At 36.2% G+C, this 27,286-nt stretch overlaps 1 long non-coding RNA gene across 1 annotated transcript in view; it reads right to left on the bottom strand.

Annotated features, from left to right (window-relative positions):
- Nucleotides 1–4,037: 4,037 nt before the first annotated feature.
- LOC130457450 (uncharacterized) overlaps nucleotides 4,038–27,286 on the bottom strand; it is a 41,966-nt gene continuing 18,717 nt past the window's right edge. The window contains exon 3 of the long non-coding RNA XR_008916672.1: nucleotides 4,038–18,199. This is a non-coding gene — a long non-coding RNA (uncharacterized LOC130457450). The remainder of the gene's footprint in view (nucleotides 18,200–27,286) is intronic.

Genomic DNA, 27,286 nt, shown 5'->3' with positions numbered 1-27,286 from the left:
ATGCTTCTCTGTTCATATTTATCACTTCCTATAGCACCTATCAGTGACAGTGATGGAAATAAAGGGTAAAGAAGAAAATCCCTAAGAATAAATTCTTATATGTCTCCATCTTAAAAGGACCATAGTTTATTTAATGGCATAGAACCATAGTCAAACAATGAATGATGTTCAATTTATCCAATACTCACCAAGTTCCAACTATGAGCAGGGCATTGTGATAGGCACTGAGGACAATATGATAAAAATTACATCATTACTGCATCCAGGAAGCTTACTATCTAGTAGGGGAAAGGGGAGGGTAAAATATATATGAATTAAAATATTAGTAGAGGTCAGACTGTATAATGTTCAGAAAAGTTTCTCATTTGCATTGTTAGAAGGATTTTCCGTACCCAGGCTTCTTCTATCAGTAAAATTATAGCTTTGTACTGTACCTATCCCACTCACCAAAAACAAGTCACATAGAGGTACTTGAGAGATACTTTGGGAAGGTGGGAATCAATTTTAACTAGATAATTTTAAAAATGAACCATGAAGAAGGTAACACCTCAGATCGATTTTTAATGAAAATAATTATTTCAACAAATGAAAAAGTCAGAGGACCTGTATTCTAAGAATGATTGATGGCTTGTGTAAAGGTATGAATTATAAGAAAGCAGAAATAGAATAGGAAATAGCAAGTAATCTCTAGTCAGGCCTAAGTGTGGATTAAGGAAAGAGTAAGGTTGTTTGAGAGCCAAATTAAAGATGGAGACAATAACTAGATTGCAGGCGATTACAATGGGAATAGGAAGGTTGAAAGCTAAAGGCATACATGTAAAGACCTGTTGGCATATATTACTCTGACTCAAGTCTTTTTTTCAATCAATTCTACAGCCCTATTCCAATTTAAGAAAAGAGCCGATGGTCCACTACCCTTATATCTGCATCAATGTAACCACTGGCTTAATAGCTCCTATAGTGATTGTCTCAAGGATGGGCCAGCTGAAATAATAGATCTAAATCTTCCACTATTGAAGAACCCTGTAAATGACTAAGAACCATCACATAAAGAAGGAAACATACAACAGTAAGAAAGGTCTCTAACTCCTCACCCAAAATGCCAACTTAACTTGCCATGTATTGCAGTTTTATTATTTTTGAAATTGCCATCCATGTAATAAACAGCCATATAATAAGTCTCAAAATGAACACAGTATTATTTGAAAACATTTTAATCATGTTTTCCTAATCATGTCCTCTGTCAAATTCCTATTTTGACATTCCCTTGTAGTTTAGAGGTTGCTCTGGTTAATCTGGATTTATCTATGGTGGAGTGTAAGATCTGAGCAGTTCTGCTCAACCTGGATATTATAATAGCAGATTGGCTGCTAGTGATGATTTTTTCTGCCATCTATTAAGGCTACTCTATTGGAGTGGAGTAAGGAATATGAAACAACAGGTTGAGTATTGGTGGGTTACAGAACCTGGGTTTGAATCTTCTATTTTTCTATTTCTGTGATGTTGGGCAATTAATTTAACTTCCTTTTCTGTTTTCTCCTCTATAAAAGAAAAGGTTGAACCAGATGACCTATAAGGCCTCTTCCAACTCAAAAATGCATTCAAAAATGCCTCCATCATTCCGACTTTGGAAGGGCTCATGCCAATGAAATTATAGATCTTTGAAGTTCTATAGTATCCTCTTTATAGGAAAAAAATGCATTATCCTGCAAAAAGAAGTAAAATATTTCATTTACCTGCCCATTACCTTACAGTATACTTGCAAAGGCAAAACACTGATATCATTGACGTTTATTACTTATGAAAGAATCACAGGCCTATTTGGCTACATATTCAAGCATTCTAATGAAAATGTGGAAAAGATGACTTCTGGATACTTCAAAACACTACATATTCTGTTCATAACAAAAAATTAACTTCTCTTATTATTACATGGTAATTTGTCATCTTATGAGCAGTACTATAATGTGTAATGTGAGGTTTAGAAATAGGGGAACTGACAGTTACAATCAAATCCTTTTGATTTATATGACAAGAAATATATCTGAGCCTCATTAAAAAAGAGAGGGTTATCTTAATAGTCTTAAAGGTCTCTTCTTGTTCTCAATTTATTATTCTAAATTATGGTCATTCAAACAGTATATACATTACACACAGTACAACGAAAGAGTCTGGACATTGTGCAGTTGGTATTGAGGGGTGGGAAACAAATTAGAAGAATTGTAGCAACTCCTTCAGCCAAACTCCAAAGTTCTTTGACCAAAAGTCTGAAAAGTTGTTTTCTTCTACATCATTTTGGTCAGTGAGTAAATTATTCTGCTACTTCTGCTTCTTTCACTCTATCAGTCCATTCAAGTCTTTCTTGGTTTTCTATGAGTCTGCCATATTGTATTTTTCTGACACAAAAGGATTTCATCATATTTATATAAAATATTTTTCAGTCATTCTCAAATTGAAAAATATCTACTTTGTTTCTAATTCTTGGCTATAAACATATTTGTACCTATGAATCATTCTCTTCTGCCATTTACCTCTAAAGTTTATGCCTCCTAGTAATATCATTGTGTCAAAATCATGTGCACATTTAAGTGAATTGGAATGTAATCTAAATTGTTTTACACAATATTTATGCCAGTTCACAACTCACCAAATCGTGTATTGATATGCCTGATTTCCTACAATTCTTCCAACAACTTTTATTATGATATTTTTCCCATTTTGCCAATCTGTTGGATATGAGATAGAACTAAAGAACTGTTTTACTTGCCTTTCTTTTATTTGTGATTTTGGAGAATTTTTTCTATAAATGGAAAAGGTATTTCTTTCTTTTCCCTTCTCTTCGGTCACTATATTCCCTAAACATAGATTAGTTTATTTCTTTCCTTAGTTTTTGTTCATTGCCCACTCCTCTCTGGTTTCAACATGACTCAGAAATATATGTTGCTCTAAAAGACTTTGCCTCAGAGTCTGGTTTCTGTATGTGTGTCTCCATAAAGCTCAGACAAAACTATTTTTTTTATTTTCCTCCTACCAAAACCTAGTTCTAGTGACCTCAGTCCTATTGTTGACCCCAACTAGAGAACACGTCACATCTTTGGAATGTAGTAGGTAATGGTGGCCAACTATAAAGCATTCTGCTCTCTAGCTGGTGCATTATTTGTAGGTTGGCCCCTGTCCTTCAGAAAAATAACCATCCAAAACGTTATCATATCTCCCAGAAATCTGGTACACACAAAAAATAGATAATTTCACCAAAAGCAAGGAAAGAGGCATTTCATCATGTATGGAACTACACAAGCAAGTTACAAATTGCAAAACTCAAATGTATCCATTGTGCATCATTTTCTGGCTCCTGAGAATTTTGGGTATAAAGATAATTACACATCTATAATGTCACAGTGTAAATAGTACTTAGTCAGATTTTCCCCGAGTATATGTTACTGTTTGGGAATGAATTAGGCACTTTGGGAAGCACATTAACTCCTTTACTATACTAGGATATCATTAACTGCACACCAACTATAATTTGCTAACTGGGACCTTAGCATACCTCCAAATGGACCTAAATTACTGCTACAGAAAAACTTTCACCCTGGGAGGATTCCAGTGAAAGGATTATAACATTACAAAGCATGTACAGTATTAATTTGTAAATGATTGATAAAGAATTTAATCTTGCAAATATTTTTAATTGAAGCTTTACTAGCTACCTCTTTCCTAGCATGTTGTAATGGTAGGAGTCATTTGGAAATAGTTCATGTGGATTTAAATCCTGATTCTCCTACTTACCATAGTTAGGACCTTGGCAAAAATAATTTCACTCCTCTGTTTCCTAAATTGTAAGACTAGGAGGAAAGATGTGTGAGGTTTGTCAGATCAACTTTAAGTTCCTTTCAATCTCTAGATAATAGGAGCTATTTTTTGTGATTAAATTCTTATAGGATACAATGCAAAGAATAAGTGAGTGAGTGAATGAATGAATGAATGAATGAATGAATGAATGAATGAATGTAATTACTATGTGACAAGACAGTATCTCCCCTTAAGAAGTTTACATTCTATGCCCCAAGGGCTTTAAATGACTGCCTGCCCTTTGATCCAACCATACAACTGCTGGGTGTATACCCCAAGGAGATAATAAGGAAAAATACATGTACAAAAATATTTATAGCCACAGTCTTTGTGGTGGCAAAAAATTGGAAAAAAAGGGATGCCCTTCAATTGGGGAATGGCTGAACAAACTGTGGTATCTTCTGGTAATGGAATACTATTGTTCTGAAAGGAATAATGAACTGAAGGAATTCCATGGGAACTGGAATGACCTCCAGGAATTGATGCAAAGTGAAAGGAGCAGAATCGTAGAACATTGTACACAGAGACTGATAACACTGTGGTACAATCAAACGTAATGGACTTCTCTACTAGCAGCAATGCAATGATCTAGGACAATTCTGAGGGACTTATGAGAAAGAATGCCAACCACATCCAGAGTAAGAATTGTGGAAATAGAAACACAGAAGAAAAACAACTGCTTGATCACATGGTTCAATGGGGATGTAATTGGGGATGTAGACTCTAAATGATCACCCAAGTGCAAATATCAATAATATAGAAATAGGTCTTTATCAATGACAAATGTAAAACCCAGTGGAATTGTGTGTTGGCAAGGGAGGAGGGTGGAATGAGGTGAGGGAAAGAACATGAATCATGTAACCATGGAAAAATATTCTAAATTAATTAAATGAAAATATTTTAATTATTTTTCTAATTTTTAAAAAAGTTGACATTCTATCAGGGGATAGGAGTTATGAGCAACATTTCAATTTTCATGCTGAGCAGTAATAACTGAGAGTTATATGGTACCTTGTACTTTATCAAACCTATGACAGAGGGTCATTTATATAAGAGCTGGAATTCATGTAGCTGGTAACTAAAGGAACTGAGACCTGAACCCATCATCCAACTCCAGGTCCAATATCCTTTTCATTATACTTCACTGCTTCTCATGCCTCATTGAATCTTTACAACAGCTCTATGAGGTAGATAGTACAGGTATTATTATCACATTTATGGGTGAGGTAACAAACTTTGAGAACATAAGTGGTAAAAGTCATGGGCAGCAAGGTAAAAGCAAGAGTGCCAGTCCTGGAGTTGGAAGGATCTGGATTCCAATCTGACCTCAGATACTTAACAGCTGTTTGTACCTAGTTAAGTCACTTAACCCCAATAGCTTAGCTCTTACTGTTCTTCTCCCTTAGAATCAATACTTATCAATTTTAAGAAAGAAGGTAATGGCTTTTTAAAAAATAAATTGAAAACAAAATCATTCATATTTATAACTAGTGTCAGAATGGGAACTTGAATCTCAAGCGTTCTGACTGTTAAGCCTAGTGTTCTTCCTAATATACAACACTGTTAAAGAGGAAGAAAATGCATTCAATGCAATAAATGCATTGAAAATGAAATCATTACAATTGATTTCCTTGAACTAATGTCAGTTTTATAACAGGAATCAAGAGAAGCACACTTTACGTAACTGAATAATTGAGTTCAAATAAAATCCAATTTGGCTCATTACAATAACAGCATGACTTTTAAAATTATAATTTAAATTCTAAACCAATGACACATGTTCTTGTGATTGACCACACCATTTGCAGAACCCACATATTTTCAGTGTGGAATTCAAAACGAGCTGTCTTCTAGCCCAATAAACTTTAGGGATAATACTCCACTAACTATAAAACCCTTCTACCTAAGTGTATTATAGCCCTCCTCAGCCTCACACCAGAACTCAGATTCTTACTCTTGGGAGCATAGGCTGATAGGTGACTAATTTTATCTTGCCAAAAACCAGTTCCTAACTCCTTCCTACACAGATCTCCTAGTGGGAGCAATATCCAAATCCCCTCCCCCATATCCAGTTAGGTTGGGCTTTTTTTGGGGGGGGGTGTTTCCCCTGGGGACCAAGGGCTCACACTGTCGACAAGCACTTCCTCATCACCTGAGCTCAAAGCAGCCAAGAAGAAAGCCAAGACTAGACTTATAAATCATAATGAATAATATAGCAAGGGAACTTCAATCAATTTATGGTATTCACAGTGCCTTATGTTTGTTGAATATCCAACTAGAGCTAAGTAAGTTTCTTCTTAACTTATGAGTGTCTCATTTTATTCTAGTATTGAATCTAAACTATCACAACACTGGCCTGAGTCAGACCTAGGCCAGAACATAGCTCCAAACCATGTCACCTATACTCTATCTTCTACTTCCTACTAGTCTTTTGGGAGCCTAGAATCAGATAGATGAAATTCCACATTATCTTGTTCAAAAGTGTATCACCATTGCATTTCCCAACCATTTAGAAACCATGCCACTTGCCTCCTATTCCTTCTGCCCCTTTCCACCTCTAGCTCCTTTTTAAATGCTTTCCTCCCCATTCAAATATAAGCTCTTTGAGAGCAGGGAAGGCAGTTTCACTTTTCTATTTATATCCCCAGAGGTTAGCACATTTTGTTTTTGTTCAGACTTTTGATTAGAAAATGCATCTAAAGTAAACCTTTCATTTTTCTGGCTAATATAGCACAAACTCCTTAACAATTGATGAGCATAACTTCATAGATATAGGTAGAAGATAAGAGTAAATAACAGATACAACCTTCCTTCCCTTCCTCAACAGAAGTATAAGACCTTTAGAATCAGTCAAACAACAAGTTTCTTTTTCTTTATTTGTGGTTGAGCTTGAAATACTATAGATACAGAAATAGCTGGGTAGCCCAATGGCCTGAAAACAGGAGGTCCTAGGTTCAAATATGATCATGCACACTTCTTAGCTTTGTGACCCTGGGCAAGTCATTCATCCTCAACTGCCTAGTCACTCTTCTGCTTTGGAACTGATATTTAGTATCTGTTCTAAGGCAGAAGAACTTAAAGAAAAAAACCTATGAGCAAAATTTCACACATATAGATAATAGATAAGAAGAAGAAACCAGTATAACCTTCCTTTTCTTCCTCAATAGAAAGATGAGACCTCCTGAATTAGTCAGCTATCTTCTTTTCCTGATTCTGTGTGTGGGCATGAATTATTGTAGACTCAGACTGAGTCACAGAGACCAAATATAAATACTGTCTTTTTTTTCTACTTCAAGGAGTCGTAAATTCTTAAGGAAAGATTCAAAGTTAGAAAAGTAAGGCGAGCCAGAACTCTCTCTGTATGTGTACATATACATACAGTACTTTTATTTACATACTTTAGATAGATTTATCCTTAGAAGCCCTTTAGAGACATGTTTTCTACAAATTCACATGGTAATTTAATAGTATCATCATAAGTGACATTTATATGGTGCTTTATCTTATTTAATCTTCACAATATCCCTATGAGGCATAGATTACAAGTATTATTAATCCTATTTGGCCAGCATAGGCTAAATGGTTAGGTAGTCCTTCATCTGAAAAGCGATTTGGATATTTTTTTAATGGACAATAAACTCTGTAGGAGTATATAATGTGATATGGCAGAGCTCCAAAGCTAATTAAACCCTAGGCTGCATTAGAAGAGAGGGAGTGTCTAGAACTGGGGTGAGGGAGTCATCACTCAATGGTATCTACACTAGTCAGACCACACCTGGAGTTCAGGTGCCATATTTTAGGCAGGACTTTGACATAGGGAGAGTGTCTTGAAGGAGGACAACCAGGATGAAAAATAGTCCAGAAAAAAGTAGGGAACAAAAAAACACATCTCTGCTGGCAACTGAAGACATGTCCTTTGGAATATGGATTAGACAAGTTTAGCTTATTCCCAAAAGGTGGAACTAGAAGTAACAGGTAGAAGTTGAAAAGATACAAATTTAAGCTTAATGCAAGACAAAATATTATAATAATTAGAGCTATCCCAGAATATAATGGGCTGAGAGTGTTTTCTGTCATTCTAGTGGTCTTTCAACACATCTGCATGATTCTTGAGTTCATGTATTAGAGAATACACAATTCTGACAGTATGGCACACTGGATAAGAAATGTGTCTTGGATGCAGGAAGATCTGGATTCAAATGCTACCTGAGACCCAAATTATCTGGGAAGCTATAGAGTAGTTGTTGATCTGAAAGGTACTTTTTTTCACGCAGGAGTTTGATATGCTGTAAAATTGCAGATACACAGGTCCACAGTTTTGCATTTATTATAATGGTTAATAGGACAAAAAAGATAATTTAACCCTTCAGAAAGTCTGCTGGGTGGTTGAAAACATTTTAGGTGAAAAATTACTGAGGCTCATAGTGCCTCTGACCAAAAAACAAAACAAAACAAAACAAAAGCTTAATATCAGTAGGATCCAGGATTTAGATGCTCCATCTGATTCTTTTTTTGTTTTTTAAACCCTTACTTTTTGTTGCCCTAGAAGAGGAATACTAGTTCACTTCTTAAGAGACTAGATAGCTTCCATGGTCCCATCTAAATCTAAGATTCTGTGAACTGCTTATACTTACATAACAGTTAGAATTAGACACCGGTAGTTATCCAGGTAACTCAGTGGATAGAAAGCCAGACTTGGAGGAGTTTATGGATTCAAACCTGGCCTCAGATACTCCTTGCAGTGTGACCTTGGGCAGATCACTTAACTTCAACTGCCTAACTCTTATCTCTCTTCTGCTTTGGAACTGATAGTTATTAAGGATTCTAAGAAGTTATGGGTTAAAAAAAAGAAATGGGTTCAAATTCTGGCTCAGATACTTATCTGAGGGGCAGGCAGGTGGCTCAGTTAATTGAGAGTCAAGTATAGACATGGGAGATACTAGGTTCAAATTGGACCTCGGACATTTCCTAGCAATGTGACCCTGGAGAAGTATCTTAACCTCCATTGCTTAGCCCTCACTGCTCTCTTGCCCATGAACTAATATATAGTATTTATTCTCAGACAGAAGGTAAAGGTTTAAAAAAATAGAATCAGATAGAGGATCTAAACCCTGGCCCCTACTCTACTGTTCTATATAAAAGGATTTGGAGAAGGAAGAAGCCTTAGAAATCATTCCAACTTTGAGGCCCAGAAAGAAGGGATTTGCTTGCCTATAATGAAACTAAAAGAAATATAGAGAAAAAAGAGGAAGCGATTATTAAAAGCCTACTATGTAGGGACAGCTACATTGTGCAATGGATGAAGTGATGGCCCCCTAGTATCAGGAAGAATTGAGTTCACATTCAGCATTTAGATACTTATTGTGTGACCCTGGACAAGTCACTTAACCCTGTTTGCCTCAGTTTCCACATCTATAAAATGAGCTGGAGAAGGAAATGGAAAACCACTCCAGTAACTTTGCCAAGATAATTCCAAATTTAATGACAAATAATAAGACACAATTGAAATAACTGAATAGCAACAAATGTTCCAGGAGTTGTAGTAAGCACTAAAAATATTATCTCATTTGATTGGAGCAGGGTAATGATATGGTCAGATTTGCTCCTTAGAAAGATGATTTAGGTAACTGTAAAGGATGAACTGAGATTGAGAAAGAGTTGAAGCATGTCATACAACTTGGAGACTATTCTAATATTCCTGGCAAAAGATGATGAAGGGCTAAAGGAAGTTACTCTCTGAGTTCAAAGGAAGGGATGTGTGTGGAATATCTTGGAGATAAATTGCAAGCCTGTTCAGGCCAGAGATGTCAAAGTTCCCATAGCACTTATATGGAACTGGATATATTTAATGTTCTTGCTTACTTTCTTCAAATGAATGCCCAATTATCACTAAAACTTACCTCCCCTTAACTCAGCTTGCACACCAAGGTTCTCTTTCACTGTTTCCTAACTTTGAATTCTCAGTGATAAATTGAGTCAGATACTCATGCATTTCTTTTGCCATCAGAAGTGTCACTCCCAAGCCAGAAACATTGTCTACCTAATGAAACACTCATTTTCATTTCCAATATTCATAAGGAAAAGTTAGAATTGAACCATCCAGCCCACCTCTCTTGGAAAAAAAAAAAGAGATTATTTGAAAACACTATAGCATTTCATAGAAAAAACTGTTAAAGCCTACCACAAGTGAAATTCAGCACTCACTACACGGGATACTTTTGAATACCTTCTGGCTAATATTGATAGCATCTGTCCTTCAGATTAACAAACACCCTGTGTTTTTATTTAAACATCAACACTGAGAAATCACTCAGTAAATTATGAAGGAAAAACAACAAAAATTGTTTTAGGGTGGCTTGGAAAATGCTGGTAGGACAGTATTATAGTATGTAATAAAATGTTTCATTTTGAAATACAGTAATATCATTGGGGGACTTATGTAATTCTATATGTTACATTTTTAAAGGTGGGCATCAACATTTTCTCAAACTGGTTTTGATTGATTTGTAGCATCATTTAAATTTGAGTCAAGGCTTCATTACAATTTAGCTAGGGTAGCCTATTCGAATGATTTACCCATTACTCATATTCCAATATATATCTTTCATAAGAAAATTTCCCAGGCAGGTAACAAATAGCATTAGTAGCTGACCACCATAAAAACCTGCCACAGAATCTCTTCCTCTCTAATAAGTCCCCAGAATTCCAAAACTAGAATGAGAGATTTAAATATGTCCACAAGTACATACATGACTCTACCCAGAAACGTTATTCTTTATTAGGTCTCAGTCCTATATCCTCCCCCAAAAAACTGACATTCTAGGTATATTCAGCTTCTAGTGAGAATTTGCCTTGTCCTAGTTTCCTGGAACCTGAAATCCAGTAGATAGATCAAGGTTTCCTCTTATTGTCATGACAAAGCCACCTAAGTTCAGGGAAAAGAGTATTCACTATAGAATCAAAAGAATGGATGTGAATCCCTATTCTTGATATTACCTGTGTGGCCTTGAATAAATCACTTAATTTCCTTTAATTTTTTTTTTGCTTATTTTTAATTGGTAAATGATGAGATTGAATTAGATCATCTCTGAAGTCTCTTCCAGATCTAGGCCTTTGAACCTATGGTCTTTGACAAAGGTTGGTTTTTGAAATTAATTTTAAAAATATTTATCAAGTAGTCACAATGAATCAATACTGCACTTGGTCTTGAAGATACAAATACAGAAAGTTAAGCAATTATTACTTGCAAGGAACTTATACTCTAATAAGGGAGATAATACATTAATACATAAGGACAGCATGTATAAATGTAAATATGTATATATACACATAGTAATATGTTATATGGATATGTGTATTATAGTTGAAAGAATAATTATAGGAGTTAAAGACATGGTAATTTAGGAGGGAGAGCACTAATAGTTGTGGGGTTCTTAAGGTTTCATGAAGAAGGTGGTGTCCAAGCTAACATTGAAGGAAGAGTGGGATTCTAGAAAACAGAGAAGAAGCATGGGGAGTTCAGGCATGGAGAACTGCCAATAGAAAAGAGAGAGAGAGAGAGAGAATGGACTATCTTATATGGAATATAGAGTGAAAGCCAATTTGGCTAGATTGAAGAATGTTGGAAAGGAAATAATGTCCAGTGAGATTGGAAAGATAAGATGGAGATAGGTCATGAAGAGTTTTCACAGGTAAATAGTTTCTATTTTATCCTAGAAGGAAAAGAGCCATTGGAAGAAAAGATCTTAAGAAAAATATGTGGAGAATGGAGTGAAGTGGGGAGAGACTTGAGTCAGTAAGACCAATTAAGAGACAAAACAATCACGGAGAAAGGTAACAAGGACACAAAATAAGATGACAGCCTTATGGGGAGAGAAATGTAATCCAATATGGGAGACATCAAGAGGAAGATATGGTAAGTTTTGGCAAATGACTGGATATATGAGGGGACAGACCATAGCTGCCTGGGGCCGGTGAAAGAGAAGAGGTATTACTGCATAATGTAGCTTTTTGTCAAAAAAAGAGGGTTCTAAGCCTGAAGATCATTTCAGGGAACAAAATTTTGTGGTGCAAAGCTCGAGCCATCCCAGCCTACTTACAACTCTTAGAACAGAATGCAGGAAATGTTTCCTCTATGAGGAGATTTTTTTCAAATACCTCCCTAAAAGTAAAACTCATAACTCTAAGACAAAGTACAATAGACTAATTCTCAAAATAGAATAAAGAGAGAAAAACACTAACATAGAACTCAAGTCATTTAGGGTTATGGTTAAGAAAGCAATTTCATTCTAAATCTGGTTCCACAATACTAGACTATGAAAGAACTGCATAGCCACATTATGTTCTAAGCCAGAATAGCCATAGGTATGATGCGGTCAAAAAACAGTTTCAACATTTCTTAATACTGTACTATTTAAAGGCAAAAATTATACCACAAAAGCAACATGAAATAAATGTAGCAGTAAAGTGATTCAAAGAGATGCATTCTATTTGAAGACTGAGTGATTCTATAGGAAATGGAAAATTACTAAAAAATCCTAGCTACCAGGAGGAATATTTATTCCATCGTAAAGATTTTGTTTGAATTAAAATTAACTGGTGGAAAATTTTTAAATGTTACATAAAAATCAGAGCTCTACCTAGCAATTTCTACACGAGGCAAGTGGGGGGGATTGTGAAAAGTCTCATCTGGGTGATAAAACCAAAGTTATAACCAGAAATATAACATAAAAACCAGAGATACAGCTAGCAATTTCTATACCTGGGGCAAGTAGGAGGAGCTAGGGAAATGAACTAGGGAGAAGAGGAATGCTTTGTAAAAACCAAAAGATTTCTAAACTTCTAAAAGGGGTTTAGATATACCCTTTGGAAAAAATTGTCATTGCCACTGAGAAAACAAGTCCACCAAGGGCATAAGTACTTTCAGAACTTAACACCCTCTGAATTTCATACCCTGACACAAAACTCTGATTTTCAAGCCCTAGTTACAACTCTGATAAACCCTTACTTAGAATATGAATACATTAGAAGTAAATCATTAAGAATAGATTTTAATACTAAGTTTTTTTGTAAAGTCATAGGATTGGCAGGCTGGGGATAATTACAGGTACCACTATAAATTCTAGTTTTGTTTGAGTCGGCATCTTTTTACAGTATTTTGGTACCTCTGTTTCAGACCCAAACCAAGAAGTACTGGACAGGAAATATTGTGAGAAAACCTATTCTTAGGAGATTTCTAGTTTGATCTTTTGGCAAGAAAAACCAGAGATTAATTTTGAATTGGCATCCGAATTTTTGGCTGCTTATCTGAATTGAAGAAGACCAAACCACAGAATTCTGTGTACTTTTATTCCTTTTCTGTAGGGAGAGAATATTTTATAGTTTAGAATTCAAACTGGTTCATTGCTGTCATACAGGCTATGACTTTAGATCTTAGACAGGACTAGCATTATTTCCCTGTTTAAGTAAGGGTGCTGATCACAAACCAATAGTTATTGGCTCTTCACAGAAACATGTCATCTAAGGACCTGTATTCAAATCTTGCCGTGTTCATTTGCTGCTTATGGAACTTTGGACAAGTCACTCAACTTCTTTAGGATTTAGGTTCCTGATATTGAAAATGAGAAAGTTGGACTGAATGACCCATAATGATGCTTTCAGCTCTAAATCTGTGGTCCAATATATTTTTCAAGCCTTTCAGTATGGTTTTTTTTTCCCCTAGTAAAGTCCATCACTTTAGGAATTAACTTCCAATAAAAAGATTTCTGAGGTTGAGAGAGGGTAAGCAGAGACCTTTAGACATTCAATTCAATTCAAGAGGAATCTATTAAATGTCTAATATGTACAAGAAACTGTGCTAAGTCATGGGGGGGGGGAACAAAGACAAAAATGGAATAATTCCTTTTGTTCAGGGACTTCTATTCCACTAAAAAAAAAGGAATCCACAATGAGTCATACAAGGAAATTTGCAAAATTCATTTATTTGGGTATCCTGCTGTTAAAAAAAAGTGGGGGGAAGTTCTGAGTAGTGCAAAAATTAGCAGTTTTATCTCCTTAATTTTTAGTCACATAAAAATTGGATAAGAAAAATGACCTTGACACTACAAAATTGATTCTTTCTCTGAGTAGAAATTTTATTTGAATACTTAATAACCATGGTAATTATCCACTGTAATATAGGCCAATAAGGGAGGTTACTGCCACCTACACTGGTGAATTGGGGAGAGGGAGAGAAAGGGTTGAGAGAATGAAAGAGGGGAGAAGAGGTTAATCTTTCCCTCTCTTCCCCTTAGTGAAGAGAACCTAATTTTGTCTCCCTGAGGGGCAGAATATGTCTCCTCAGACACTGAGTTTGGGATGTGGAGGTTAGGGACTGGAGGAGGTTTAAGAGAAATGACCCACTGCTTCCCTTCTTGATCTTAGCTGTTGTTGAAAAGCAGGATAGATTTTCCTGTCTCTGAATCCTGCCAATACCCCAACTGCCACTTTCCCCTTTGAGATCTGAGTTCACTCTTCATCCCTGGTCTTGAACTAATTTTCCTTCTTTGGGGAGTGGTCTGGTTCTCCCAGAATCTTCAGTCCCTTTCTTTGGTGTGAGAAAGTAAGCAGACTTGATCTAGATAGTAACACTTTAATGGAGAATCACTCAAGGAAGTGAAAATTGGAGGTTTGGGTAAGGAAAGTGGGTGGCAGGATTCCTAACAACTGGCAGACTGACCCCCCAACTATTGAGGGGACAAGACTCTCAGCCTTAACCCCTTTCCTGGTCAGTTACTGATTTTTCCATACTCCTGAGCTAATCTGATTAATTGATGGAGTTCAGAACAGATTAGGGAGAGAGAGGGGTGGAGAAAATCCATGGAAAGGATTTCCTCAGTAGATGGCTTCTTCCAAAGTCCAGTCTACTGTGTTGAGGTGAGCAAGATTTCCAGAGATCACTAGGAAGCAGTTGGTGTCCAGGGAGAGACCTCCAGCCTCTGAGATCCTCTTGTCAGGCTCTCAGCTGGAGGAGTGGGAGTTGAAGTGGCAGTTTTGAGTTCTACCCAGCCTCTGTTCTCACCCTGAAATCCTGGTTCTCTTCCTTCTGACCCTTCCCCATTTAGGATACTTCTTGCTTTTTGCATTTTCTCTCTTTTGCATATTCCTCTCTCTTACAAACTTCCCCTTTTCCTCTTGCTTGGCATTGTCACCTTGACAATGTGCTGAGGCAGGCAATTTAATTACCATTGTTTCTTCAGTTTTTTTTTTAATATATCTGTCTATCTATATTCTATATCCCACTCTCCAAAATAAGAAAATTGCCTTCCCTTGTCTATATCACTCTTATCCTGTTTTAATTATTTATGCCTAAACTAAGAAGGGCTTTTGGGAAAATATTCAGGGTAGATGTGGTTTTGTTACAAAGGTTGATACAATTCAGTAACATGTATTTGGACTAACAATGTCCTATAACAATATGCAATGTTAATTTAACTATTTGATAACAATCTATAGCTACTGTAACATTTTCCTAATTCCTTATGTTTTCTTAACTTCTCTAGCTATTACAAATTCTTTAATATTTAAGTTATTTAAGTTTCTTACATTCTGTTATCCTGTCCTTTCCTTGTCACTGGCTTCCTAAACTTTGAACTTCCCTTTTCAGACCTAGCTATTCTCTCTCCCTTATCTAAGTTATGTTAAGATTTTTAGTTTAATTCCTAACCTATGTTAGTATGTTTGTGCTCTAAGATTTATATTATGTGCATATATGTTTTCTGTATATCTGTTACATATATTACATATATACAAGAGTTCTGCTTTGGAGTCAACCAGACAGAAAAGTTTTGTGTTTTTTTTTCCAGTCCTTATCTGTTTGAGTCTTGCAGGAACTTTATTTACAAGTCTGTACATTTTTCATTTTCATGGACTGCTTGCTTATTTATGACAAGGCCCCTAAATCAGTGTCTTTAAATGGTTATGTACTATGTTGTGTGACATGTACATACTTACTCGCTGTAGATGGATCCTCTTCCGATGTTGACTGATGTTTCTATCTTCTCTTGTTCCAGATTCATGTGCATGTTGGATGCATTTCCCTTTATGTGATATTAATATGTTAATGGCACCTTATCTTATGGGACATGGTCCTTGAAGTTCTTTTTTCTACTTAGTTCATAGGCTACAGTTCTTCCCTGTGTTCCTTATTGTTTATTTAAAGTCTATGATGTCCTGGAAGGATTCTTTCTCTCTCTGGTCCAGATCTCATCATCTGTGCAGGAAATGTATTTCCCTGCCATCTCACTTTGATTGTCACTTTCTTCTCCTTGCACTGGAATGTGCATGTGTGTAAGATTTAGGTCCAATATGGTGAGTGTGGATGTGTAAGAATGGTTGATATTGTATGAGGGTGTGTAATAATGGTTAAAATCATGTGAATATGGGTAAGACTTTGTATGTAGAGTTTTTCTCTGTTGCATTAGGATTTCTGAATGTATGTAATATTCTTCTTGTCATATGAAGTGTGTGACAGTGAGAGATGGAGAGTTAGATAGATATAGAGGGAGAGTAATGGGTTTTTCTGCTTCCTGGTTTACAATCAGAGTATCCTTCTGTCATCACTTACATTTCAGTGTCACTTTAATTCGGACTGTCCATAACTTGTGTTTCCCTATTCCTGTCAATTTCACTTTGGGTCTGTGCCTCTTGTATATGGTCTGGGACTTTTTCTGATCCAATTTCATCTGGGCTAGTTGGGGCAACATAGCGTTTAATATGTGAAGCATGGTATTAGATTTATGTCTTTGCCCCTTCTCTCTTCTGGTAACTTGGACAATGTCTGATTCCCCTTGGCAATGGTTCTTAAGGGTGGCTGTTGTCCTACTCTTTGGGAAGCAGTCTGCAATGCTGTTTCTCAACTCAAAAGATAGGGCTTCCACTCCTCTGGAGTCTTGGGCTGCCTCAATTAGCAGCCTGGGGTTGGATGTTGCATTCATTTGGCTTTCCCTCTGAGCTTGCTCCAGAAGCTATAAGCTGGATTTTTAGCATATCCCTCATTCTTGTGTATGGAGGTTACTGGGCATGTATCTCAGTGGGGTGTCGTCCTTCCTTTCCTCCCCCTGAGGAGATTCTGTCTTGGTGGAGGATGAGGGACACTGGCGACATTTTGTAGTTTCTATATTCCTCTGGATGGATGTGCAAGTGCCCCTTGAACTGTTGGAGGTGACTATAGGGTTGCTGGGTTGGAGTCTGGAAGCTCCCCGCTAGAATTAAACTTTCTAGGCATATCACTTTGCATTGGCAAAAGTGTTAAGGATTGGGGATAGTGTACCTTTTTTATCTTTGCCTGGACTTGTTTTTTCTTTTCCCTAGCCAAATATCATAGTCCTTTTCTCCACGCAGTCTGTAGAGTTCTCTGAGGGTATTGAACTGCTATGATTTTCCTTTGTTGACAACATGGATTCTTCCTGTCCATCTTCCTTCTCTGTCCCAGTTCAAGCCTATAGATTCTAGATGACTTCACCTGATTTTCAGATCATTGATGCAGTAATACAAAGAGTTTATGTTATTTCTGGACACTCAACCTAAACTATACACGGAAGATGGGCCACACTGCACTAAGCTTTATTATCATCTGTTATTAAATTAGGAAAATGACCTGCTATAAACTTTTAAATAACAATGTGAACCAGTAGAGTTTTTGCATTTGGAACTAGAGGATCTGAATTCAAATTTTGGCTCTGACACTTAAGATTTGTCTAAAGACTGTAACTAGAAATTAATTGTCCATTTGTCATTTCTAATGGCACAATAATATTCCATTTTACTAATATATCATGAGTCATTTAGTAGTTCTGGGTTTTGGTTTCAACATCTGTGAAAATGAGAGAGTATGATCAGAAGACATTTAAAGTAGATTTCAGTTCTAAAGTCATGACCTCATGAACATTGTTCTAAAAGACCTCTCAAAAGTCAAAAAGCAGACTTTTAAGTTTTTAGGGTGCTGGTTATTACATGAATACATTTTGAGCATGTATGTAATTGAGTTAGAAAGGGAAGTTGTTATTGTAGTTTGCATAATTATAGCTATTAGCTTAAAATTAAAAGGTCAGACTAAAGTGAGGGGAGGGAATAGAAATAAGCATTTATTAGGCACCTACTATGGGCCAAGCACTGTGCTAAACACCTTATAAATATTATCTCATTTTATCTTTACAACAACCCTGGGAGGTAGGTACTATTATCCCTATTTTACATTTGAATAAACTGAGACAGACAGAGGTTACATTACTTGCCTGGACAATGCAGTGATCCTGAACAACTCAGAGGGATTTATGAGAAAGAACTCTATCCACATTCAGAGGAAAAACTGTGGGAGTAGAAACAGAAGAAAAACAACTCCTTTATTATATGGGTCGAGGGGGATATGATTGGGGATGGAGATTCTAAATGATCATTCTAGTGCAAACATCAATAACATGGAAATAGGTTCTGATCAAGGACACATGTAAAACCCAGTGGAATTGCACATCGGCTATGGGAAGGGATGGGGGGAGGGAGGGAAAGATTATGATTCTTGTAACCAAGGAATAATGTTCTAAATTAACTAAATAAAATTTTCAAAAAAAAAATTACTTGCCTGGAGTCACATAGCTAAGCAAGTATGTGAGGCTAAATTTGAACTCAGATTTTTCTGAATCCATCATCCTGTCATTGAGTCACCTAACTGCTTCTTATATACAAAATTGTATATATAATGAATGAGTCTCACTTAGCAATTCTCTTCTTCCAAACATATTCCAGTATGCTATTGTTATGGATAATTGCAAAGACTGAATTCTAGGTTGGGATAGTAGAGGTCTTGTGAAAAATCCTACATAGTAAATTTGTTTTTAAAATATACTATTGGGAACAGCTAGATAGCTCAATGAATTGAGAGCCAAGGCCAGAAACAGGAGGTTCTGGGTTCAAATTTGACCTCAGATATTTCCTAGCTGGGTGACACTGGGCAAATCACTTAACCCTTTTGCCTAGCCCTAACTACTATTCTACCTTGGAATCAATACACAGTACTGATATTTTTTTCAAATATACTATTAGGGGCAGGTAGGTGGCTCCATGGATAGAGATCTATCCCTGTAGATGAGAGATCATGGGTTCAAATCTGATCTCAGACACTTCCTAGCTATGTCACTCCATTAGACCTTAGATAAGTCACTTTGCCCTCTTTGTCCAGCCCTTACCACTCTTCTGTCTTGGAACTAATCCTTAGTATCTGTTTCAAGGAAGAATGTAAGAGTTTAAAGGGTTTTTTTTAAAGTATTTTATTAAAAACAAAATAACAGGATTCTTCTGCACACAATGGACCCCTTAATAACTGTTGAACAAATGAATGGATTGAGTTTCAGAGGCACAAATTTGAGAACAGAAGCCTGCAGAATAATATTTTGAATATGCAAAAATATCTTCTGAAGAAACTTAGCAAACATATTGCACCTATTAGGCTAGAAAACTGAAAAAGAGTTATTTCCTGCCCACCTCTCCCTCTGCTAAGACCTAATTCTAATGCAAGTCAACAGGTTCCTTCTATCATTTTTGTTTTGTTTTGTTTTTTTAATGTCCTGTACCACACGCTCTATGCAAGCCATGATAAGACTGTGAGGAATCAGGGACTCTGGAGTCTGGCTGGCCTATGCGGCCATTCTTGAAATGCCAGAGTGTTTGATATAAGGGACCATTCCAGCATCTTACTTGTCTTCACAACTTTCTGTAACAGGTGCAGCAGATAAACTGCCACCCCTGCCTTCTTTAAATGCGTGTAAGTAAACTGTTCCCATGTCCTGGATGTGATATGAAGAAACCTAGGTTTGTACATATTTACAATATATGCCATTCGTGACTATGCAACTGAACACTAGTCAGTGGCATTCAATATGTATTCTTAAAGAAAAAAAAAAGATTCCCAACCTTCCTGACTTCCCAACCTCCAAACACAAGTATTGCCATAAAGCCCAGAATGTAGCCTCCCAAATCAGTGATTAAATGTGGCTATTTTCCTCCTATAGATGAAGAGATCAGTGTAGATTAAACCTGAGTTCTCAGTGTTAATCATTTCAATCAACAAATCTTTGCTATTGTCCTTCCAAGTACTATGAAAACTTCAGTTCACTTCTTTTTGGTTCAAACTTGTAATATTTACCATTTGGGGAAACTTCAACTATGAGAATCCCTTCCATTGACATGGATCGGCAATGTATATCAATAACTTGCAGTCTTAGAAAGTTGCTTGGAGCAGATCTTTTCATAAGAGCAAAGAACAAGAAACTAAGGGGATACCCATAAATAGGGAATGGTTGAATGAACTATGGCATATTCATGTAATGGAATACAATTACTTTATCAGAAATTATGAAAAAAATAATTGCAGAGAAACCCAGGATAACTTACATGAACTGATACAGAGAGAAATGAGCAGAGCTACAAGAATAATTTATACAATAATAATGCTACTATAAAAACATACAGTATTAAAAGGCATATAAACTCTGTTCAATGCCATGACTAACCAATCAATAATGAAGCATGCTATCAATTTCCTGAAAGAGATTTGATAGACTTAAGGTATAGAATGTGATTTATATTTTTTAGATAGAGGCAATATGGAAATTTGTGTTGACTGCATGTTTGTTATAGGGGTCTTGTTTTCCTTTATTTTCCTGTATTTAATGGCATATAGAGTGGGAAAATTTAAAATTAATAAAAAGGAAAATTGCTTGGAGGTATTGAGAATTATGTGACTTGCCCACAGTTCACAAAATGTGGCAGAGGCAAGATTTGAATGGCTTGCAATGAAGAAATCATTTTGATTCTCACAGAACATTATTATGACTTATTTTTATTTTTATAAAACCCTTACTTTCAACCTTAGAATCAATACTATGTATTAATTCCAAGGCAGAAGAGCGGTAAGGGCTAGGCAATGAGGGTTAAGTGACTTGCTCAGTGCCATACAGCTGGGAAGTGTCTGAGGTCATATTTGAACCTAAGACCTACCGTCTCTAGGCTTGGCTCTCAATCCACTGAGCTACCCAGCTTCCCCCTCACTTAAAAAAAAAAAACGATTTACACACAGTACTTTGGGGATCTCATATTTCATTTGTTGTGGGTGCTTCCTTCACTCACTGCTAATTGATATTTGTCTCTTCTTTAATTTCATTTGTTGCTATGGCCAAAAATCTTCATCACCAAGCCAAGCCTCTGAACTTTACTAGTCTGGTTTTTAGACAACAAAAGCAGTCTGTCACTATGATCCCACTAGAACTCTTTCACTTTGGAAAGATCATGCCTTAGCTTGGGTTCTGCTAGCTTAATCTCTGAAAATAAGAGGTCATCTCAGCTCATTTTCAGTCATGTCCAACATTCTGTGACCCCATGTGGGTTTTTCTTGATAAAGATACTGGAGTCATTTGCCATTTCCTTCTCCAACTCATTTTGTAGATGAGGTACTAAGGAAAGTGGTGTTAAGGAACTTGTCTAGGGGTGCATAGTAAGTGTCTGAGGCTGGATTTGAACTTAGGAAGATGAGTGCCATGAAGAGATACTGGGTGAGGAGTGAGTGTTAGAGTCAAAATTAAGCAAAAATTAGACCATTGATTTGGAGTAATATGATGAGCAAAAGTACCTCCAGATTCACAAAACCAATGAAAGAGACATGAGTAGAAAAAACAATAGCAGCCACATCTCTCATGTGAAGACTGTAACTAGGAATTAATTGTTCATTTTGTCATTTCTAATGGCACAATAATATTCCATTTTACTTATATATCATAGTTTGCTTAGCATTCCCCTGTAAAAAGATGGCTCCTTAGTTTCCAAATTGGGGCTATTGTGAACAGAACTGGAGTATAGACCAATAGTGATATTGCTAGATAAAAAGATATGCATAATTTTGTATCTTTGGGAGTCATAGTTCCAAATTGTTTGTCAGAAATAATGGACCACATCACATTTCCACCATGGGAGAGACGTCTCTCCCATATTTGTTATTTTACTTTTTTTTTTTGCAATCTTTGACAACCCAAAGGGAATAAGGTAAAACCTCAAAGTTCTTTGCATTTCATTTCATTCTCTACTTAGTGATTCAAAGCATTTTTTATATGGTACTCCCATTTAAGAGAGTAATTAGCTCTTGTGCAGATGGAAAATTTGCAATACCTGAGTTACATTCCCAGTATCCTTTTAAGTTATGTCCTCATTTTACATAAGGATGCTTAGGAGATAAATTTGGCTGAGACCCACTCTGTGGGGCTCTTTTTTCAGAGCCTGTGCTTTTGGTAAAGTGCTGTAGGTATGAGTCTCTGCCTGTCTTTGATCTGCTCACTTGACTGAAAGAACCTTTTTTCTTTCCCCTCTCTTTTGATTATTATTATTAAAAATCCTACAATTTTTTTAAACCCTTACCTTCTGTCTTGGAGTCAATACTGTGTATTGGCTCCAAGGCAGAAGAGTGGTAAGGGCTAGGCAATGGGGGTCAAGTGACTTGTCCAGGGTCACACAGCTGGGAAGTGGCTGAGGTCAGATTTGAACCTAGAACCTCCTGTCTCTAGGCCTGGCTCTCAATCCACCTAGCTACCCAGCTGCCCCCTAAAAATCCTACAATTTTTGGCAATCACGAAGATTAAAAAATAGAGGATCCAAATTTCTTCTCCTGCTGTGGTTTCCCCTCACCCCTTTTCCTTCTCCCTTTCCCTTCAAAGCCTTCTCAGGCTCATTGCCTACACCTGCCCATCAGGAGATCTGGGGAGTCGGGTCTCGTTCCTGTTAACTCCTTCTGCTGTCACTTCTGCTTGCTGTTCCTTATATCTGTAAGCTTTAAATTCCCTGGCAGTCCAGCAGAGAGGGATTCGTTTTCCTTTTTCAGGTGGGTACTGGTCCTCTCTCATAACTAAATCCTGTTCCAAAAAACACCCCACCCAGCTTCCTTTACTCCTTCTAAAAATAAAAAAAACCTATATTAGTGACCTATATTGACCTGATGTATTTTTTATAACAGTTTATGCCTTCTAAATTTTTTTCTTTTAAATGTATTATTGCTGCTATACTCCTTGTACTCACACTGTGAATCATGGCAAGTTAAAGAGGAAATGAATCTTATTTTTTTTGGCAAGTAGCCTCTATATTTTACCTCTGGAATTATGAATTATAAATAATTTTGATATTTTTTCATTATTGATTTTTTTCATACATGTGTGATACAGTATGAGTTTTTCTCTCATTTTTTTTATATTTAAAGCACATGTCACCAATATTGAAAAGATTTTTTAAACTGCTTTACTTTTTGCAATAGAATAAACTAAGATGTCCATTTGCCTAGCATATAGATGCATATCCAAAAAGCTTTAGACTTTCAACCTGCCATTAACTTATATCATGAGACTTTTGCTCAATGACTATGTCTGAATCAAGGAAAAAATGGACCAAAAGGAGCAGAGAAGTTGACCTGCAAAGTACCACACAAGCACAAAAAAGTAAAAAAACCAAACCAATACTATGAAGATTGATGACATTCTGTGCAAAGAGCACAAAGGCTTGATTATGTGTGAGACTTGAGGCTGTGGCTGTTTAACATGTGTTAAATGCAGGACTTCCTTGTACCACACTCTTTATCAAGTATATAGCATTGATTGTTCTGGCTCCGCCTCCATTGTCCTTGAAAGCAGAAAAAAAATGGGTCAAACCAGGGAATGCTATTTTCCATTTGTTTTGAAACCTATGTATTTTTCTTCTAGTTTCTTTCATGATGTGACAACTTATTGTAGTCCAGACTGCTAAATTGGGTTAGTGAATGATTGTCATTGCAAGCTTATGGGACATAGATCCCTATAAGAACCTGTTGTGGTTTGTGATTTTTTTTCCTTTTTCCTATAATGTTTCACATTTTTATATTCTATATTTCACTCATAAGTTATTTTTTAATTTCTTTGGATTCTTGGATGTTTTTGATAATTGATCCATATGGCTTATATGAAATTTAAATTATTCCACCCTACTTAGATCTTAGATTATGGTGAAAATAGAATTATAGTCTCCTGATTGAACAATGAAGATACTTAGTTCTTACTTTATAGTGAAGCTAGAACTTTAAGTTAAGTCAATTTTTAGATCTTAATACAAAAAGGTGTTAAGTAACTATAAAGGGTAAATTAATTATGGAAAGGTCAAGTAACTAACAAAAGGTGAACTTAACAAAGAAGTGTTAAGTAACTCAAAAGATATAATCTAATCAAAGAAGATGTGAACTAAAGAATGGGCATTTAGAGGAGGGAACTCAAAGGTAAAAGGTCTATATTTGGCTCACTTCCTCTCTCCGGGACCTTTTGGCGGCAGAGATTTGGCTGGTGGCAGCGTGCTGGGCCTTTTGACACCTTGATGTGGCTACAAGCTATTGTCTGGTTTGGTGGTGAGTTTCTGGCTGAGTTTTTTCTCCTCTCCTTCCCAAACTTATCCTCTTAGAAGCCTTTAATCTCCTTCAGAGACCTAGAAGCAGAAATCTTGAGCTCCCCCTGGCAAAGGCCAGGTGGGAGAAATCCTATACCCTCTTCCTTCTTTCTCCTTAAATCCTTCCCTCTATATTAATTAAAATTACCATAAATTTTCAGACTGACTTGGGTATTTTATTTGGATTTTTTTTTCCTTGGTGACCAATTAATTTATATTCAAGTCAAAACCCTATAATTATCTTTATACTTATAACCTGACTATGTATCTTTATGTGATTCCTATGTGTATCCCTGTATCCTCCTCAGGGGTGTGGAGGAATGTGTTGATATCCTCCTCAGGGCGGGGGGATATGTTTTTACTTTGTAATGAAAAGTTTTAAGTTCCTTTTGAGAAAAAAAAATTAAGGATAAGAAATTTACTGACTCCCGGAATCCAGAGACTGAATTCCTTGTGGAAGATGCCATGAAGATGCCCATGGAGACAGCACACTGATCCAGGAGTTCCTGAGCAAACCTGAATGTGCAGAACTGAACTTTGGGGGGTTGATTACATTTGTTTACATGTACTTTGTTATATCAAAGGGAACTGCCCCCTAAATTGTTTTTTTTTCTTAATTCCCTTTTATTTCCTTATCCATAAGTTGTATTTTGCCTGTGTAAATTGTATGTACCTTAGCTAATTATGTTTAAAATGATCCATTGGTGTAACCATGAAAATGTGGTTTGCCAAGACTGTGAATTGCCAAAATTATAAAGGTTTAGGCCAAACTATAAAGATAATTTTTAGTGTCTTGATTTATATTTAAAAATAAGTGGTCTCCATGGGAAAATTCCCAAATATGAAAATACCCAAGTCACCTGGGTTTTATGAAGATTTTAATTAATACAAATGAAGGAATTAAGGGAAGGAGAGAGACAGAGAGAGAAAGAGAAAATAGTAGAAAGGGAGGCCTGAGCCCAAGGGAGATCGAGTCAGTCTTTGTCATTCACCACAAGATCATCTTCAAGCAGTCTCCAAACCTCTGAACTCCAACTCCAACTAACTTCCAATCAAAAAACTCTATGAACTCCAACTACTTCAATTTCAAACTCCATTTCCTTTTAAGGAAATTTTCTCTTGTGTCACCTCCCCTAAATTTTCACATCTACCAATCACAGTAGACGCTTTTTACCAGGACTGCCCATTCATAGTTCACATCTTCTTTTGTTCTCACCTTCTCTGGTTAGATTAAATCTACTGAGTACTTCACACCTCTTTTCTTAAGTTTGCCTTTTGTAAGCTTCTTGACCTTTTAGGTACTAATTTAACCTTTATAGGTACTGAGCACCTCTTTGTATTAGATCAAAAAATAGATCTAGCGTAATGTTTTAGCTTCACTATAAGTATGAGTTAGGGACTTTTCATTGTTCAATCAGGAGTTTTCAACTTTATCTTACCCTAAGGCATTGTCTGAGTAGGGTCGAGTAATTTTAAAAGTTCTCAATACATTCCTGACCAAGTACCTCCATTGTTAAAAATGGGGAATAGCTTAATCAAATCTTCTGAAGTAGAGTCTGAGCCATTTTAAGGTTCACATTGGAGACACTGGTCTCCCAAAGGATCACAGGGGTATATGTGCTGATGGAAAATTTGCCACACCTGAGTTACATTCCCAGCATTCTTTTAAGTTACTTCTTCATTTTACATAAGGATGCATAGGAGATAAATTTGGCTGAGACCCACGCTGCAGGACTCTATTTTTTGGAGCTTGTGCTTTTGGTAAAGTGCTGAAGGTGTGAGTCTCTGTCTCTCTTTGCTCTGCTCACTTGACTGAAAGAACCATTTTCCTTTCCCTTATCTTTTGATTATTATTAAAAATCCTATACTCCTGAGAGAATAAAATCAAATTATTAATTCATGAATGAATCATTTAATTTTCAAGATACAGTTACATATATAAAAGACTTCTTGCCTTGGAAAAAATATTAGGCACCTAATATATGCTAAGCACTGAAGATACAAGGACAAAAGTGAAACAGCCCTTGAGCATCTATTGAGAAAGACAATATGTAAATATAGTAGCATGTACAGAATATATACCAAATAATGTAGTTTGCTAAATTGATTGGGAACATTTTAGAAAAAGTGGTGCTTAAATTGAATTTCAGAGGAAATCATGGATGCCAAGATAATTAAATCATTAAGTATCAATCATGATTTTATATTTGTTCTTGTAGTATTAGAGACAATGTAGGAAATGGGTAGGGTATAAACTACACTCAGACCATTTTCAAGTAGCTTCCAATTTTAACTAATTGTTCTAACTAGGTACTAAACTCAAGTATTTCCATGCTGCTGAAAGGTCAAACAATGCTGTTGAAAATCTCTAAATTGAGTATGTCTAACATTCTACTCTAGGTCACTCCATTCTACTTATAATCCTAATCCTATGTCTTCTGCATCCTCAATTATACTAATGCATGGCAGTGGAACCTTCAAAACAAACAAATGACTTTGCTTCTCTATGGTGTTCAATATTTAGGAGATAGGACCTGCAACTTTGATTTTATTAATATAGAGAACTCATAGATGAGAAAACTGCCTCCATCAGTGTAGATTGATATTTTCTTTGCAATTACAGTCTTCTAGAATTACCTAGAACATTGAAAGTTTAAGTAAACTTGCTCAGGGTCACATAGCCAGTATGAAACAGAAGTAGGACTTAAATGTTGGTCTTCCTCCCTCTGGGGATAACTCTTTATATGCCACTCCATTGTTGCCTTTCTTTCTAAAATCTAGTGAGACAAAATTGAAAGTATTTAAAGCAGCCTGCCATAAAGATTTTCATGAGTTTTATTCCTCTTTAAAAATGTTATTTTCCATTTTTCTGAGGGTCAGCACACTTGCCTTCAAATAACCCCAACAACACTTCAGCAGTTTATTTGTACAGGAGTTAAAATCTGTCCCTGTAGCTCTA

This window comes from Monodelphis domestica, chromosome 2, assembly GCF_027887165.1.
Source record: "Monodelphis domestica isolate mMonDom1 chromosome 2, mMonDom1.pri, whole genome shotgun sequence".
NCBI classification, from domain to species: Eukaryota; Metazoa; Chordata; class Mammalia; order Didelphimorphia; family Didelphidae; genus Monodelphis; species Monodelphis domestica.
The sequence above is the reverse complement of the archived record's forward strand: the minus strand, read 5'-3'. Positions and strand labels throughout refer to the sequence as shown.